Source organism: Lissotriton vulgaris, chromosome 4_1 (genome assembly GCF_964263255.1).
Source record: "Lissotriton vulgaris chromosome 4_1, aLisVul1.2, whole genome shotgun sequence".
NCBI classification, from domain to species: Eukaryota; Metazoa; Chordata; class Amphibia; order Caudata; family Salamandridae; genus Lissotriton; species Lissotriton vulgaris.
Genome location: NC_141691.1, coordinates 377,429,542 through 377,447,228, shown reverse-complemented (window position 1 = coordinate 377,447,228; position 17,687 = coordinate 377,429,542).

Below are 17,687 nucleotides of genomic sequence, written 5' to 3'. Positions count from 1 at the left end.
GCATGCAGGATGGAATTGCAGGAAGTAGGTTTTCTATACAGCCTACTGTGAAGTTTGTTATTGAGAATGTAAAATTCTAAGTCCAGAAATTCAATGTTCTTTTTGCTATGACGCATGGTGAAACTGATTTCCCATGTGTTATTGTTCAGATAGTTAAAAAAGGCGAGCAGTGATTCTTCTGTGCCTGACCATAGTATAAAACAATCATCTATATAGCGGCCCCATAGATCACAGAGTCAATGAAACCGGCCCCTTTAGGGCCCCAAATCAAGTCAGTCTCTAGCGCCCCATGAAAAGATTGGCAAAAGAGGGGGAATATTTTGAACCCATCGCCACTCCCTTTTTCTGACGAAACCATTTGCGGTTGAACAGAAAGCAGTTATTGTCAAGAATCAGGTTCATCATGCTTAGAAGCATCTGAGTGTGTGCCCATAGTGAGGCAGGTCTATTCGAAAGTACTTTGCTCACTGCTTCCATACCTAGTTTAGGGTTAATACTGGTGTAAAGTGACACCACGTCCATAGTAACTAGAGTGGTGCCCTGCTGCCATTCCATGTCTGACATGATGCTCAATATATGTTTAGAGTCCTGTATGTATGATGGTAGGTTTCTAACCAGAGGTCCCAGAAAAAGATCCACGTACTCCGCTATTCTTTCAGTGGGACCCCCTATTCCCGAGACAATTGGTCTACCAGGGGGAAAGGGGAGGTCTTTATGAACCTTGGGTAGGGTATATAACCAAGGAAAAGTGGGTCTGGATACCTTCAAGTATAGGTACTCATCGTCGTCCAAAAGACCAGATTGTTTCCAGTTCAATAGATGCTCATTGATTAGCACTGTCAGAGGACCCATAGGGTTCAGACCTAGTTGTTCATAGCATTTTCATCACTAAGTTGGTTATGAATCTCGTTGTTGTAGTCCACGAGGTTCATTACCACTATGCTACCCCCTTTATCTGCTTCTCTAATGATAATGTTGGAGTTTTTACTCAGATTGAAAAGTGCCAAACGCTCTCCTCTGGTCAAATTGTCTCTGTACTTGAATTTAGTGTCTAGAGTTTTAATGTTAGTTCTATTTAGATCTTCTAGAACCCGTCTATGGAAGTTATCTATTGCGTTGCCTCCAGGTAGCATTGGAGTCCACTTAGATTCACTTCTTAAACCACTGGTTAAGCTGTAATCAGTTTTTACATCAAGCTCTTCCAAAAGTCTCTCCATATCATAAGGACTTTCTTCCCTATCTGTTAATGAAAGAAGCAAATGAGTTGTTTGCACATCTTTTATTGTTAACAGTTCATTGTCAAAACCACAGGATACATTTTTTGATTGTCTAGTGGAATCTACCTGCCCAGCTAAATGTTTCTTCAACTTGAGGTTGCGTATGAATTTGAAAATATCAATTTTTGTTTGGCAAATGTCCCCAGTAGCATACGGGTTGAAACTCAGACCTTTACCTAATAGACAAATCATGTCAGTGGTTAAAGGGTAAGAGGAAAGGTTAATAACCTGTACATCCTGATTAGTCATGGTTAATTCCTCTGTGTCCCTGATCTCAATTTCTTCCGGTAGTCTGCATTTGCTGCTGCGTTTGCCCCTGTGGGTTTTGGATCTGGTGCGCCCCTTTGTGGTAGTGCTCTGTTTCCCTTTCTGATACGCTCCATTTCTAATAAAAAAGCAGAGCGCGTTGTGTCATTATTATCAGTTAAATCAGTTTCCGGCTCACTTAGTCCTGTAGTGCTTACTGATGTTGTACTAGAGTTAATGGAGCTGCCGGTGGTAGATCTTGCTGTATGTGGCTTATGTGTATGGTTAGGGATCATGTGGTCGTATTTACGTTCATATGTGTAAACCCTGCCATCTCTGTAATCAGCCTCATCTCTTTTGATTTGGCGTGCCTTCCTATTCTTGATTTCTGCATGATGTTTCAATAAAATTTCGTCTAACAGAGTGTAGTTTTTTACTGTGGCCTCAGGTAGGTTGAGGTCTTTAATCTCTTGTTCTAAAGTGGAGATGTCTGTTTGTAGTTTGGCAGTCTTGCGATCAGCACTTTCAATCAGGATATCCATTAGAGTCACGGAGTTTTGGTTGAGAGAGTCTTCCCATTTGGTCATTAAATCTATGTCCAAGTCATCATACGTGGGGAAGACTTGGGAGCGTAGGCCCCTTGGTATTTGTTTGCGCTGAATATAGTGTTTAAGGGTGGTCCCATCCCACCAGCGTGAGTTCTCTTGTTTTTTCAACTTCTCAAGTTTGTTAAACTTATCTCTGAGACCCTCAGAGCGAGGACGACCTGCTGTGGCTGATGCCTGGTGTGTAGGCATGCCTTTGGCTAGGTTATCAAAAAGGTCCGCAGCTGCCTTGGCTCTATCCATATGAACAGAAGGAAGCTATCTGTTTGTGTGTAAATAAATAACAACGTGGAGGCGCCCAACTGAGAGAAAGTAACTCGCTTGCATCTGGGTTTAAAGAATCTCAGATAATATGCGCACTACCTTGTGTGTCCGTTGTGGGTAATTATACCGAAATTAAGTTATGGTGCGTAGGAGCGAACGGTAAAACCCTTAACCGTTCAACAGTGGAGTCTAAAAGGCTCCACACTAAATCAACACAGCAATGCTCTCGCACACAAAAACACCGGGTATAACATAGGTAAAATCAGGTAATATGTGTATACAGATAAAGCCAATAAACAGTTGCAGGAATTCCAGTGAAACTTGAACGTGGGTAGTTTATTAGGGTCCACAACCAGCCGACACGTGTTTCGTCGTGTGGGGTAAGTCACAACGACTCTTCAGGGCTGGGAACAGAAACAAAAGGTGTGGGTCTAGACAACGTCTACAGTACATCCGTGTGTACAGCACATCACAGTAGGGAGCAGTAGTGACTGTAAGTGTTGCATGCCACCATCTCTATTGTGCCGCTACTTCCCCTTGATCATGGAAGGAATAGAAGTGATTCATGGTGTCATGCGTGACTTGTTATAAGGGAATTGAGACAGTTACAGCTATGCATAGAATCACTAGATCTCTGTTTTTCTTATACAACAATTAACTTAACAGTACTACATTTCGGTAGTGAATATTTGGTCATGATACTGGATTTAAAAGATTGAATATGTGCCGTACTGAAAAGAAGACAAATCCAACTCCTCAGAGGTCTCAGCCATGAGGTAACAAAAATGTGATAGTGGGGTGAATTTCATCCTAATACAAATGTGCCAGGTAGATAAAAAGGGGTGGTTACATGCAAATCAATGGTGCACCTATGTCCTAGGTTGAAAGTGGTACAAAAGCAGCCAAAATAAGTGAAAAAACCACGTGCCTACCTCGTGGCACAGCCTATCGATACATAGGCCCAGTCAAGAAGGATATAATGTTGATAAAGACTCTAGGTAAGAGAAGAGTGTGTGATAGGATATAATGAGAATTCGAGAAACATAAATCAGGGGTAACATAAATCTAACTAATGTAAACAAAGTAGGCTTACCAGAAGATTTCTAATGGAAATCGTAGAAGAGAGATTCGTGGTCAGTAAACCACCAGAATGCAATAATTGGACGTCAGTGGAACAACACAGCCAGAGTGTGTGGCTGTGCAGTGTAAAACGCTGTGTGAGAAAGAAAAAATTTCCATGTCACTAGTCTGTACACGTGATTATCTAGCCATGAGAAAACTCTCCAAACCTCTGTATTAATAAAAATATAAGAAAAAGGTAAAGAGTAAAAGGTACCTTAACACATGTTCGTGTGTCTCTGTACCGGGAGGAGATCCACTTTAGTCGGCATATGACTTTCAATACTGTGGCGTTTCTGTTTGATATATCTAAGAGAAATAGGGAATCAGAGCGGCTGTTAGCTCAACACTCCCCATTCAAAACCGGAGGTGAACGTGAGTAACACGCTCCAGTCTGCAGATGTCACAAAACCTGGGCTAAAAGGGTTCTAGCCAGGAAAACTCACCAGCTACGTTGTAACCCCCCTCTTGTGTTTCCCGGTCGCCGTCTACCAAGTTACGGACACGTGATCGGGCACAGGAAGTCGTATTTCTTTACTAGAACTCACGGAAGACTAGACCGCAGTCTCACGTAAGCTCTGTGTAAAGGCGTCCGCCATGATGGAAAACTCGGTTACTGATTATCGTAAAGCCCGAATTATCTTAAAAGTTCCGAGGGCGCCCGTTTAACATAGAAAATCCAATCGTTCTGGGGATATTACGTGAAAAATTGTATGTCTCACGAAAAGAACGGGGGTTAATTAGTGATATATCTTGGTAGACCCCAAAATGCGAAAAAGGGAACGTACAAATTTAAATATCTACGTGATAGTATGTATTAAAAAAACGTAACTACGCAAAGATTGATACGCACCCGTCTGTCCTTTATTCTAATGTAGGGGTATGCAGAAGGTATAATGACCACATGGTTGTATGTGGAAAGACGCTGGTAGGATCAGTGTGCCGTTGCATAGACATGCGTTTGCCATACATAGTGTTCTCTAACGTGAGTGTCTATACCTTGCACCATGGTGAGTTCAGTGACATTAATCCAACTCAGTAAAATAATACAGTTCGAATACAATTCAAGTTTGTTCATTATCACAGTTGCCCCAATAGAACCCCAAGATACATGTATTTCCACTCCTTGGGGGGAGCTAGCCTGTTGGATACTATACTCATATTGTGACCGTGTATATTACAATTTAAATAGTAAACAGAATAGATATATCTCTTTAAAGCCATATAAAACTGTCTAAAACCTCTATGAATGCTTCCTGAATACAAATGCACATTAGTCAGTGGCATTAATCCAACTCAGTAAAATAATACAGTTCGAATACAATTCAAGTTTGCTCATTATCACAGTTGCCCCAATAGAACGCCAAGATACATGTATTTCCACTCCTTGGGGGGAGCTAGCCTGTTGGATACTATACTCATATTGTGACCGTGTATACTACAATTTAAATAGTAAACAGAATAGATATATCTCTTTAAAGCCATATAAAACTGTCTAAAACCTCTATGAATGCTTCCTGAATACAAATGCACATTAGTCAGAGTGGATGCAGAAAATGTAAATAATGTACGACCATCCTCCCAGAGAGAGGCTGACGCAGTTTCCCAAAAAGAATTGTAGTTCTTGATCAAAGTTAAGCCTACTGTGATGTGCTGTACACACGGATGTACTGTAGACGTTGTCTAGACCCACACCTTTTGTTTCTGTTCCCAGCCCTGAAGAGTCGTTGTGACTTACCCCACACGACAAAACACATGTCGGCTGGTTGTGGACCCTAATAAACTACCCACGTTCAAGTTTCACTGGAATTCCTGCAACTGTTTATTGGCTTTATCTGTATACACATATTACCTGATTTTACCTATCTTATACCCGGTGTTTTTGTGTGCGAGAGCATTGCTGTGTTGATTTAGTGTGGAGCCTTTTAGACTCCACTGTTGAACGGTTAAGGGTTTTACCGTTCGCTCCTACGCACCATAACTTAATTTCGGTATAATTACCCACAACGGACACACAAGGTAGTGCGCATATTATCTGAGATTCTTTAAACCCAGACGCAAGCGAGTTACTTTCTCTCAGTTGGGCGCCTCCACGTTGTTATTTATTTACACACAAACAGATAGCTTCCTTCTGTTCATATGGATAGAGCCAAGGCAGCTGCGGACCTTTTTGATAACCTAGCCAAAGGCATGCCTACACACCATTAAACACAAGAGAGGTCCTAGGGGAAAGTTTATAGACCCTATCTGTTAAGCCCCCTAAACCGAACTGACACCAACAAAAGATTAACAGAGAGTCCAACAAAAAAGTACCTTTACATGCAGAAAAAGGAAGTGATTTTAACTAACAATGAGTTCCCATCAGTCCACCATCGAGACCGCCCTTCATCATTTGGGATCTCTTAGGCATAGATAATTCACAATCAGGGGTGAAAAAACCTGTGTTGGTGATTAGTTGCCATACACAGGAAAAACCAGTATTTTAATCCTGATGTGAAATGCTAATGTGAATGCGATGGCGTTTCTAGTGGTGAACTGAATAGCAGTGCTTGAGAGAAAGTGAGTAGTGAAAAAGATAGGAAGATCTAAAATTAGGTAGTGATTTGGAAAAACAATTTAATAAACACCCTCACACTCCTAAATCAATAAAAACAGTGCTAAATAGTGGTTTAACAAATGTCCACTATAAAGGATATAAGGTCGACATGTTTCTGCAGTCGAATGAGGTCAAAAGATCCCCTGCTGCTTCCTCAGGACCATTAGAGCTACTGCTAGGTTAGATAAAAAGGATCATATCACCTGAAAGTGTATGTTTAATCATCCTCTCATCCTGAAATACAAGATGAAAAATTATAAATGTAAAGGTACAGTTTGGAAACAACAAAGATTTACACATTATGCCAAAAAGATTACAATGTGCCAGTCATCCGGAGAGTGATGACCACAAAGTCCAGACCGTCAAAATCAATCCGAACACACCAGATATAGTGGTTTTTATACATATATGTTCACTCACCCAACTGATGAGAGGGAACAGCCCCACCTCACCTGGCACGAGCACGAGCTGCCCATGCGTCACACACATACAGCCACCTGCACCCTCTCCCTGGTCAAGTTTATCATTATGAAATAATGGACTCCAACACTCTTCCATGTTGGTTGAAAGAGTGTTGGAGTCCATTATTTCATAATGATAAACTTGACCAGGGAGAGGGTGCAGGTGGCTGTATGTGTGTGACGCATGGGCGGCGCCCGCATGGAGGTGTTCTGCCATGGAGTATATATAGGTGTAAATACATCTTAGTTTGTTATCTTTTTCTAGTGCGGTGCATCCACTACCTGAGCTCGTGCCAGGTGAGGTGGGGCTGTTCCCTCTCATCAGTTGGGTGAGTGAACATATATGTATAAAAACCACTATATCTGGTGTGTTCGGATTGATTTTGACGGTCTGGACTTTGTGGTCATCACTCTCCGGATGACTGGCACATTGTAATCTTTTTGGCATAATGTGTAAATCTTTGTTGTTTCCAAACTGTACCTTTACATTTATCATTTTTCATCTTGTATTTCAGGATGAGAGGATGATTAAACATACACTTTCAGGTGATATGATCCTTTTTATCTAACCTAGCAGTAGCTCTAATGGTCCTGAGGAAGCAGCAGGGGATCTTTTGACCTCATTCGACTGCAGAAACATGTCGACCTTATATCCTTTATAGTGGACATTTGTTAAACCACTATTTAGCACTGTTTTTATTGATTTAGGAGTGTGAGGGTGTTTATTAAATTGTTTTTCCAAATCACTACCTAATTTTAGATCTTCCTATCTTTTTCACTACTCACTTTCTCTCAAGCACTGCTATTCAGTTCACCACTAGAAACGCCATCGCATTCACATTAGCATTTCACATCAGGATTAAAATACTGGTTTTTCCTGTGTATGGCAACTAATCACCAACACAGGTTTTTTCACCCCTGATTGTGAATTATCTATGCCTAAGAGATCCCAAATGATGAAGGGCGGTCTCGATGGTGGACTGATGGGAACTCATTGTTAGTTAAAATCACTTCCTTTTTCTGCATGTAAAGGTACTTTTTTGTTGGACTCTCTGTTAATCTTTTGTTCATGCCTACACACCAGGCATCAGCCACAGCAGGTTCTCCTCGCTCTGAGGGTCTCAGAGATAAGTTTAACAAACTTGAGAAGTTGAAAAAGCAAGAGAACTCACGCTGGTGGGATGGGACCACCCTTATACACTATATTCAGCGCAAACAAATACCAAGGGGCCTACGCTCCCAAGTCTTCCCCACGTATGATGACTTGGACATAGATTTAATGACCAAATGGGAAGACTCTCTCAACCAAAACTCCATGACTCTAATGGATATCCTGATTGAAAGTGCTGATCGCAAGACTGCCAAACTACAAACAGACATCTCCACTTTAGAACGAGAGATTAAAGACCTCAACCTACCTGAGGCCACAGTAAAAAACTACACTCTGTTAGACGAAATTTTATTGAAACATCAGGCAGAAATCAAGAACAGGAAGGCACGCCAAATCAAAAGAGATGAGGCTGATTACAGAGATGGCAGGGTTTATACATATGAACGTAAATACGACCACATGATCCCTAACCATACACATAAGCCACATACAGCAAGATCTACCACCGGCAGCTCCATTAACTCTAGTACAACATCAGTAAGCACTACAGGACTAAGTGAGCCGGAAACTGATTTAACTGATAATATTGACACGGCGCGCTCTGCTTTTGTATTAGAAATAGAGCGTATCAGAAAGGGAAACAGAGCACTACCACAAAGGGGCGCACCAGATCCAAAACCCACAGGGGCAAACGCAGCAGCAAATGCAGACTACCGGAAGAAATTGAGATCAGGGACACAGAGGAATTAACCATGACTAATCAGGATGTACAGGTTATTAACCTTTCCTCTTACCCTTTAACCACTGACATGATTTCTCTATTAGGTAAAGGTCTGAGTTTCAACCCGTATGCTACTGGGGACATTTGCCAAACAAAAATTGATATTTTCAAATTCATACCCAACCTCAAGTTGAAGAAACATTTTGCTGGGCAGGTAGATTCCACTAGACAATCGAAAAATGTATCCTGTGGTTTTGACAATGAACTGTTAACAATAAAAGATGTGCAAACAACTCATTTGCTTCTTTCATTAACAGATAGGGAAGAAAGTCCTTATGATATGGAGAGACTTTTGGAAGAGCTTGATGTAAAAACCGATTACAGCTTAACCAGTGGTTTAAGAAGTAAATCTAAGTGGACTCCAACGCTACCTGGAGGCAACGCAATAGATAACTTCCATAGACGGGTTCTAGAAGATCTAAATAGAACTATCATTAAAACTCTAGACACTAAATTCAAGTACAGAGACAATTTGACCAGAGGAGAGCGTTTGGCACTTTCCAATCTGAGTAAAAACTCGAACATTATCATTAGAGAAGCAGACAAAGGGGGTAACATAGTGGTAATGAACCTCGTGGACTACAATAACGTGATTTATAACCAACTGAGTGATGAAACATGCTATGAACAACTAGGTCAGAACCCTATGGGTCCTCTGACAGTGCTAATCAATGAGCATCTATTGAACTGGAAACAATCTGGTCTTTTGGACGACGATGAGTACCTATACTTGAAGGTATCCAGACCCACTTTTCCTTGGTTATATACCCTACCCAAGGTTCATAAAGACCTCCCCTTTCCCCGTGGTAGACCAATTGTCTCGGGAATAGGGGGTCCCACTGAAAGATTAGCGGAGTACGTGGATCTTTTTCTGGGACCTCTGGTTAGAAACCTACCATCATACATACAGGACTCTAAACATATATTGAGCATCATGTCAGACATGGAATGGCAGCAGGGCACCACTCTAGTTACTATGGACGTGGTGTCACTTTACACCAGTATTAACCCTAAACTAGGTATGGAAGCAGTGAGCAAAGTACTTTCCAATAGACCTGCCTCACTTTGGGCACACACTCAGATGCTTCTAAGCATGATGAACCTGATTCTTGACAATAACTGCTTTCTGTTCAACCGCAAATGGTTTCGTCAGAAAAAGGGAGTGGCGATGGGTTCAAAATTTTCCCCCTCTTTTGCCAATCTTTTCATGGGGGCGCTAGAGACTGACTTGATTTGGGGCCCTAAAGGGGCTGGTTTCAGTGTCTCTATGATCTATTGGGGCCGCTATATAGATGATTGTTTTATACTATGGTCAGGCACAGAAGAATCACTGCTTTCCTTTTTTAACTATCTGAACAATAACACATGGGAAATCAGTTTCACCATGCGTCATAGCAAAAAGAACATTGAATTTCTGGACTTAGAATTTTACATTCTCAATAACAAACTTCACAGTAGGCTGTATAGAAAACCTACTTCCTGCAATTCCATCCTGCATGCCTCTAGTTCGCATCCACAACCCCAAATAAAATCAATTCCGTACGGCGAGTACCTTAGAGCCAGACGGAATTGCAGTGAACAGACAGAATTCGATAAATGCATTACTAACATGAAGAACAGATTTCTGAAAAGAGGTTACCCTATTGAGTCAATAGTGAGTGCTGAAAAGAGAATAAGACGTACAGACAGACCAGGTTGTTTGAAAAAACGCACGGAGCCTGAATCCTCCAACAGACAAGTAAGATTAATCACAGAATTTAACGCATTGCATCAAACTGTGAGAAAAAGTTTCAACAGACATTGGAAACTCCTCATAGCTGATCCGGTTCTGAAAGACTGGTTACCTACCACACCCGCGATCACCTATAAGAAGGGACACACACTAAGGAACAAACTTAGTCCTACTGTTCCCCCCAGTAAGACGGCCCATAATTGGCTTACAACTAAGAGTATGGGCTTTTATCGATGTGGTTTCTGTTCTATGTGCAGATGGGGGAAACATGGGACTAAAAACTTTAAAGGTTTCGATGACACCACCTATGGCATTAAGCAGAACATCACATGCCTAACCAAGTTTGTAGTGTATATCATCGAATGCCACTGTGGCAAACATTATGTTGGCAGCACCATCAGGGCTCTGAAGGATAAACTTGCTGAACATATGAGGGCAATACAAAAGAGAGACCCTAAATACCCAGTGGCTTTGCATATAGCGGAATGCCAACCATTGGAGGACGACATCAAAGTGCGTTTCTTTGGTATCGATGTGATTCCACCGAATATTAGAGGTGGGAACAGGGAACTTACTCTACGACGTAAGGAAGCCATGTGGATCATGCGCTTGCAGTGCGTGGAACACGGGCTTAACTTTGATCAAGAACTACAATTCTTTTTGGGAAACTGAGTCAGCCTCTCTCTGGGAGGATGGTCGTACATTATTTACATTTTCTGTATCCACTCTGACTAATGTGCATTTGTATTCAGGAAGCATTCATAAAGGTTTTAGACAGTTTTATATGGCTTTAAAGAGATATATCTATTCTGTTTACTATTTAAATTGTAATATACACGGTCACAATATGAGTATAGTATCCAACAGGCTAGCTACCCCCAAGGAGTGGAAATACATGTATCTTGGGGTTCTATTGGGGCAACTGTGATAATGAACAAACTTGAATTGTATTCGATCTGTATTATTTTACTGAGTTGGATTAATGTCACTGAACTCACCATGGTGCAAGGTATAGACACTCACGTTAGAGAACACTATGTATGGCAAACGCATGTCTATGCAACGGCACACTGATCCTACCGGCGTCTTTCCACATACAACCATGTGGTCCTTATACCTTCTGCATACCGCTACATTAGAATAAAGGACAGACGGGTGCGTATCAATCTTTGCGTAATTAAGTTTTTTTAATACATACTACCACGTAGATATTTAAATTTGTACGTTCCCTTTTTCGCATTTTGGGGTCTACCAAGATATATCACTAATTAACCCCCGTTCTTTTAGTGAGACATACAATTTTCCACGTAATATCCCCAGAACGGTTGGATTTTCTATGTTAAACGGGCGCCCTCTGAACTTTTAAGATAATTCGGGCTTTACGATAATCAGTAACCGAGTTTTCCATCATGGCGGACGCCTTTACACAGAGCTTAGGTGAGACTGCGGTCTAGTCTTCCGTGAGTTCTACTAAAGAAATACGACTTCCTGTGCCCGGTCAAGTGTCCGTAACTTGGTAGACGGCGACCGGGAAACACAAGAGGGGGATTACAACGTAGCTGGTGAGTTTTCCTGGCTAGAACCCTTTTAGCCCAAGTTTTGTGACATCTGCAGACTGGAGCGTGTTACTCACATTCACCTCCGGTTTTGAATGGGGAGTGTCGAGCTAACAGCCGCTCTGATTCCCTATTTCTCTTAGATATATCAAACAGAAACGCCACAGTATTGAAAGTCATATGCAGACTAAGGTGGATCCCCTCCCAGTACAGAGACACACGAACATGTGTTAAGGTACCTTTTACTCTTTACCTTTTTCTTATACTTTTATTAATACAGAGGTTTGGAGAGTTTTCTCATGGCTAGATAATCACGTGTACAGACTAGTGACACGGAGATTTTTTCTTTCTCACACAGCGTTTTACACTGCACAGCCACACACTCTGGCTGTGTTGTTCCACTGACGTCCAATTATCGCATTCTGGTGGTTTACTGACCACGAATCTCTCTTCTACGATTTCCATTAGAAATCTTCCGGTAAGCCTACTTCGTTTACATTAGTTAGATTTATGTTACCCCTGATTTATGTTTCTCGCATTCTCATTATATCCTATCACACACTCTTTTCTTACCTAGAGTCTTTACCAACATTATATCCTTCTTGACTGGGCCTACGTATCGATAGGCTGTGCCACGAGGTAGGCACGTGGTTTTTTCACTTATTTTGGCTGCTTTTGTACCATTTTCAACCTAGGACATAGGTGCACCATTGATTTGCATGTAACCACCCCTTTTTATTTACCTGGCACATTTGTATTAGGATGAAATTCACTCCACCCTCACATTTTTTGTTACCTCATGGCTGAGACCTCTGAGGAGTTGGATTTGTCTTCTTTTCAGTACGGCACATGTACAATCTTTTAAATCCAGTATCATGACCAAATATTCACTACCGAAATGTAGTACTGTTAAGTTAATTGTTGTATAAGAAAAACAGAGATCTAGTGATTCTATGCATAGCTGTAACTGTCTCCATTCCCTTATAACAAGTCACGCATGACACCATGAATCACTTCTATTCCTTCCATGATCAAGGGGAAGTAGCGGCACAATAGGGATGGTGGCATGCAACACTTACAGTCACTACTGCTCCCTACTGTGATGTGCTGTACACATGGATGTACTGTAGACGTTGTCTAGACCCACACCTTTTGTTTCTGTTCCCAGCCCTGAAGAGTCGTTGTGACTTACCCCACACGACGAAACACGTGTCGGCTGGTTGTGGACCCTAATAAACTACCCACGTTAAAGTTTCACTGGAATTCCTGCAACTGTTTATTGGCTTTATCTGTATACACATATTACCTGATTTTACCTATGTTATACCCGGTGTTTTTGTGTGCGAGAGCATTGCTGTGTTAAAGCTCAAACTTAATTACACCTAGCACAGAGGATGGCAGGCAAGGAAGAATGACACTCTCAGGTCTACATCCTCACACTGCATTGCACCTTAACCCAGCTGGTAAGCCAACAAGACCAAATGAAGCCCCCTCTAAGCAAGATGAAACAGACCCAATTTCAGCATATGAAAAAACAACTAATACAACTGGCTGTGGCCCTCCATTTCTTAACACCAGCTGTGAGATATATAGCCATGCCGGCTGGCCTGAGCAATTGGAACTAACGCCCCAAGATGAGAAGCCTCCCCATGTGAGTACCGGGCAGGAAACTGGGCTAGAAATCACCACCTACCCAGCAGACAACGAAGCAATGTGGGAAATGAAGATTGGCACATCACAGATAGTGGCAGTTACATCAGAGGAAAATCACGTAAGGACAACCCCGGACCTGCTGAATCAGCTCCCTCTGCTCAGGCACGACCAGACCCTGCCAGGAATAACACCCGAACCATGTGGGCCTCACCTCCTACATACTAGAGGAAACATGGGCAACGTATCTAAAGTCCCACTTTAACAGCCAAAGTTTCACTGCCTCAACGCCGGGGGAGACCAAAACAGCTGAGCATGAAGTTGATACCATCGACTGTAGCAGGGAAAGTGGCAGCATCCCTCCCGCAAACCCTGAAGCTGGTTCATGCTTAAAGGCAATCAGCACATCTAAACCTGCTGGAGACAAGCTATACAGCATCAAATATGCACCCGCCACTGGAATGCTCTTAATTAAAAAACAGATCAAGATGGGAAAAAAGGAGGGAGCACCAGGGCCGAACAGTTTTCCACCAGCAGTGTTCAAGGAAAAACCAGAGGACTGGGCAAAAATACTGCATTCACTATTTCTTGAAGTACGACATCTGGGCATAATTCCAGACTCTTTGAAAGGGTCGATAATCGTGCCAATCCACAAAACGCGCAGCAAGAATTTACCAGCCAATTATCGATTAGTAGCCCTGATGGATAATGAAGCCAAATATTTTACGGGTACATTTTTGGAGGAACTGTCAACTTGGCCAGAAAACAAAAAAATAATCCCTCTTAACAAGACAGGATTCCGAAAATGCTCCGGCACAATAACTAACATCATGGCAATGTCACTGTTAATGGACATGGCAAAAACCAAGCACATGCAGCTCCATGACTGCTTTATTGATTATAGTGCAGCGTTTGACAATGTGGATAGGCCCAAATTATGGTCAAAACTAGCCAGATGGGGCATTCCCAACAATCTTCTATCATTAATCATGGTCCTACATTCCAACACCTGGGTTCAAGTAAAATTGGGCTCAGGAACGCATCTCTCAAGGAAAATCTAAACATCGAAAGGGCTGAAACAGGGTTGCGTGCTGGCTCCCATGTTACTCAATCTATTCATGGCAGACTTAACCCTGGCACTTAAAAACTGCAACCCGCACGCACCCAGATTAGGGTGTTCCCCAATATCTATCTACTTTACGCGGACAACGTTGTCCTACTCAGCTACACAGCAGTGGGCCTGCAACATCTCCTGAATTGCCTAGATGTCTATGCAGAAGAAAATTGTCTCTCAATAAACTTAAATAAAACAAGGACCATGACAATAAACAAGAAACGAAAAAGGTCCTATCAGTGGCTCCTGGGTAATTAACACGTTGAGTCCGCAGAGGCTTACAAGTACCTGGGTATATACAAAGAATGTTTAGTCAACCGCCAGTAACAGGAGATCAGAAGGAAAGGGATGATCCTTGCACTCTCTCTGAAAGAAGTCTCAGCCAAACTACTGGGCCCCACTCTGAATCCACTCTTGATGGTAGCCCGGGCCAAAATATTACCTTCTATTACTTACGGCACAGAGGCACTGTGCGGGAGAGCTAGTAATCTGCTAGATAAAACACTTGTTAAAGCATATGGAACAATGTTCAGCCTCCCAACCTACACCTCACCGGCACAAATTCGTCTGGAGTTTGGTCTCATAAAGCAAACTTGGGCCAGCTATAGAGCTTTCATTAACTGCTGGCACAAGATTAGGTCAGCAAACCCTAACACATTAAACCATCTCCTATGACAAGAGATCCAACAGAGGCAGAAATCATCTACAGGCCAATATCTTGAGGAGGCTTTGACGATCACAGGCCTCTCCCCTTTATGGGAGACACACTGCCTCCATTCAGCGTTCAAAAAAAACATGGGGAAGACGCTGAAGACATTCTCCTTGCTAGAGGATAAGGCGACCTTCTCACTTAGAGCACATGCCTGGATGACCTTGGCTACATATAAGTCCTTAGCCCCACAACATTACTTTAATTTGGGTTATTCCAAAATACTGAAACAACATTTTTTAAAGTTCAGACTAGGAGTGTTACTAACCACGCAGCAGCTCCCTCCCTGGAAAAGTGAGCTTTTACTCTTTACAGCCTGTGCAACAAGGGTCAGGGTGACATCACACACACCATCTGCACCTGCACGGAGCTGTGTCAAGAAAGGAGACAGCTGCTAAAAATTTCCCTCAATCAAAGAGGGATCAGGACAAGGAGAAAAGCTGTCCTGGCATGCTTCGATTCCTCATCACCACAACTGAACACCAGGCTAGTTAAATTTCTCAAAGCACCTCGCTCAAAAATGCCAAACTGATTGTCACTTTGTAAACAATCGCTCTACGAGGGAAATTTCACAAAGTAACTGGATAAATTCCACAGCGGGCTGCATCTTTCCACAGGCAGTAAAGAAAAAATTAGCCAGGACATTAAAACCGTAATGACACAGAAATGTCTTTTTGCAGCTCACGCTGTGACGCTCATGAGGGAGCATGCACTTTTTAAATATGAAACATTTTAATATGGTTGTATTTTTGTATGCATTGCAATGGTTTTAAGTAACTATGCAAATAAAGTGTTTACCTTACCTTTTCACCTTACATAAGTTGAGTGGCATGATTCTGGTCTCCATGCAATTTGGCAAGTGTCTTCTCAGCTATTAGGGATGTATGACTTAGGAAAGTGTAACAGTTTTTTAAACTGTAATTCTCTGGTATAACTTTAGAGGTTTTTTACATGTCAAACACCACCCCCCAACCTACCTCTCCAATGTTTCTACATATCTGTTCCATGTAGCTGTAAGTTGCAGAGAAAGTACTATATTAAGCCCTTTTTGTTTTGTTACTTTAATGTATCTCCTTAGTGACTGGCCCCAATATAGCTTTGACAGTCTTTTTTAACTGGCCAAAAACAGTTTTCCCTTTTAGCCATCTGTGCTGTGTATTTTTAAGATTGGTCAGCTCTATGCATCTCTTAAAAATGGAGTTTGAGAGTAATTGCTTTATTTAGGTGTTCAATGTGCAGGTGGGTCCAGACTTTGGTGTTTCTGTCTGCCAACATATTAGCCACCCCATCTGTGAATGACATTTGTGCGATCTGATCTTTTATCTTTTGGGATCTGTCCATTCTGTTAGTTGCTCCATGTCTTGCAGTTCACTCAGTCAATCTAGCATTTATCTGCTTGAGTTGATCCCCCATGCCTGATGTAAACAAAATAACTTATCTTGAACTTTACAAGTGTAAGGGAAGGGCTGGGGGAGTCACTTGCAGTACCACTGTATACTTTTGGGACAATCTGACTTCGAATTTTAACCATGGCATTATCTGGAAACAATTGCTGAACATTGTTGTAATCATATCTTGTCAGGTGATTAGTGCACTATATCAATCAATATAACATAACTCATAAAATAACATATCAGTTTTGGAGAGACCTATGCCTAGCTTTTTCAACCAGTTTGATTAATGAAATGTATTTCCATATTATAGGGATTTGGAATATATGTACATTATTTTATTAGGGTTTTTTTAGGATTATTATTTATAGCCAATTCAGTGATATCTACACTAGGCAAATAGTTTCCTACAAAGCTGCTTCAACAATGCCAGAAAGTTAATTTTCAATTGATGTCAGGTGACATTTTACTTTCCATGCCATGGACGTAGTTTCTATACCATATACTAAGGCTTTATAGGAGAGTTAAGTTTGCCACTTAGGGATTAGCCAATTTTTACCTGTCTTATGAAAAAGAGTGTACACAAAAGGCATTGATTATCACTGCCCCACTAAGGATGCCTTTGAAGCAATTCATGTTGAGGCAGACAGGGATTGAAAATATGTGCTACGTATGGCAAACTGGATGGTAAGCAAAGAGCAATAATCAATGTAAACTCCCCTAAACACAGACCAATATTTTGACTTTACCTACTTTTTTGGGAAAGTATAAGAATATCAACTACAAAAATGTTGTGAACCAAAATATCAACAGTGCATAGGGAACTATATATATTCAAATATTACTTAACAGTTTTGCAACTTTAAAAAATGTTTAATAGATTTTTCAAGAAAGTAATACATTAATAGAAATATATAATATAAACAAAATTGACAATAATAATTTAATAACTTTAAAAACAGATACTTTCATGCAAGTGCAGGTAACTTTATAGTAGCTATACAATGCTATAAATACATTTTACATTTAATTTAGAAATTAAAATACATCTATTAAATAAATATGTCATATCTAC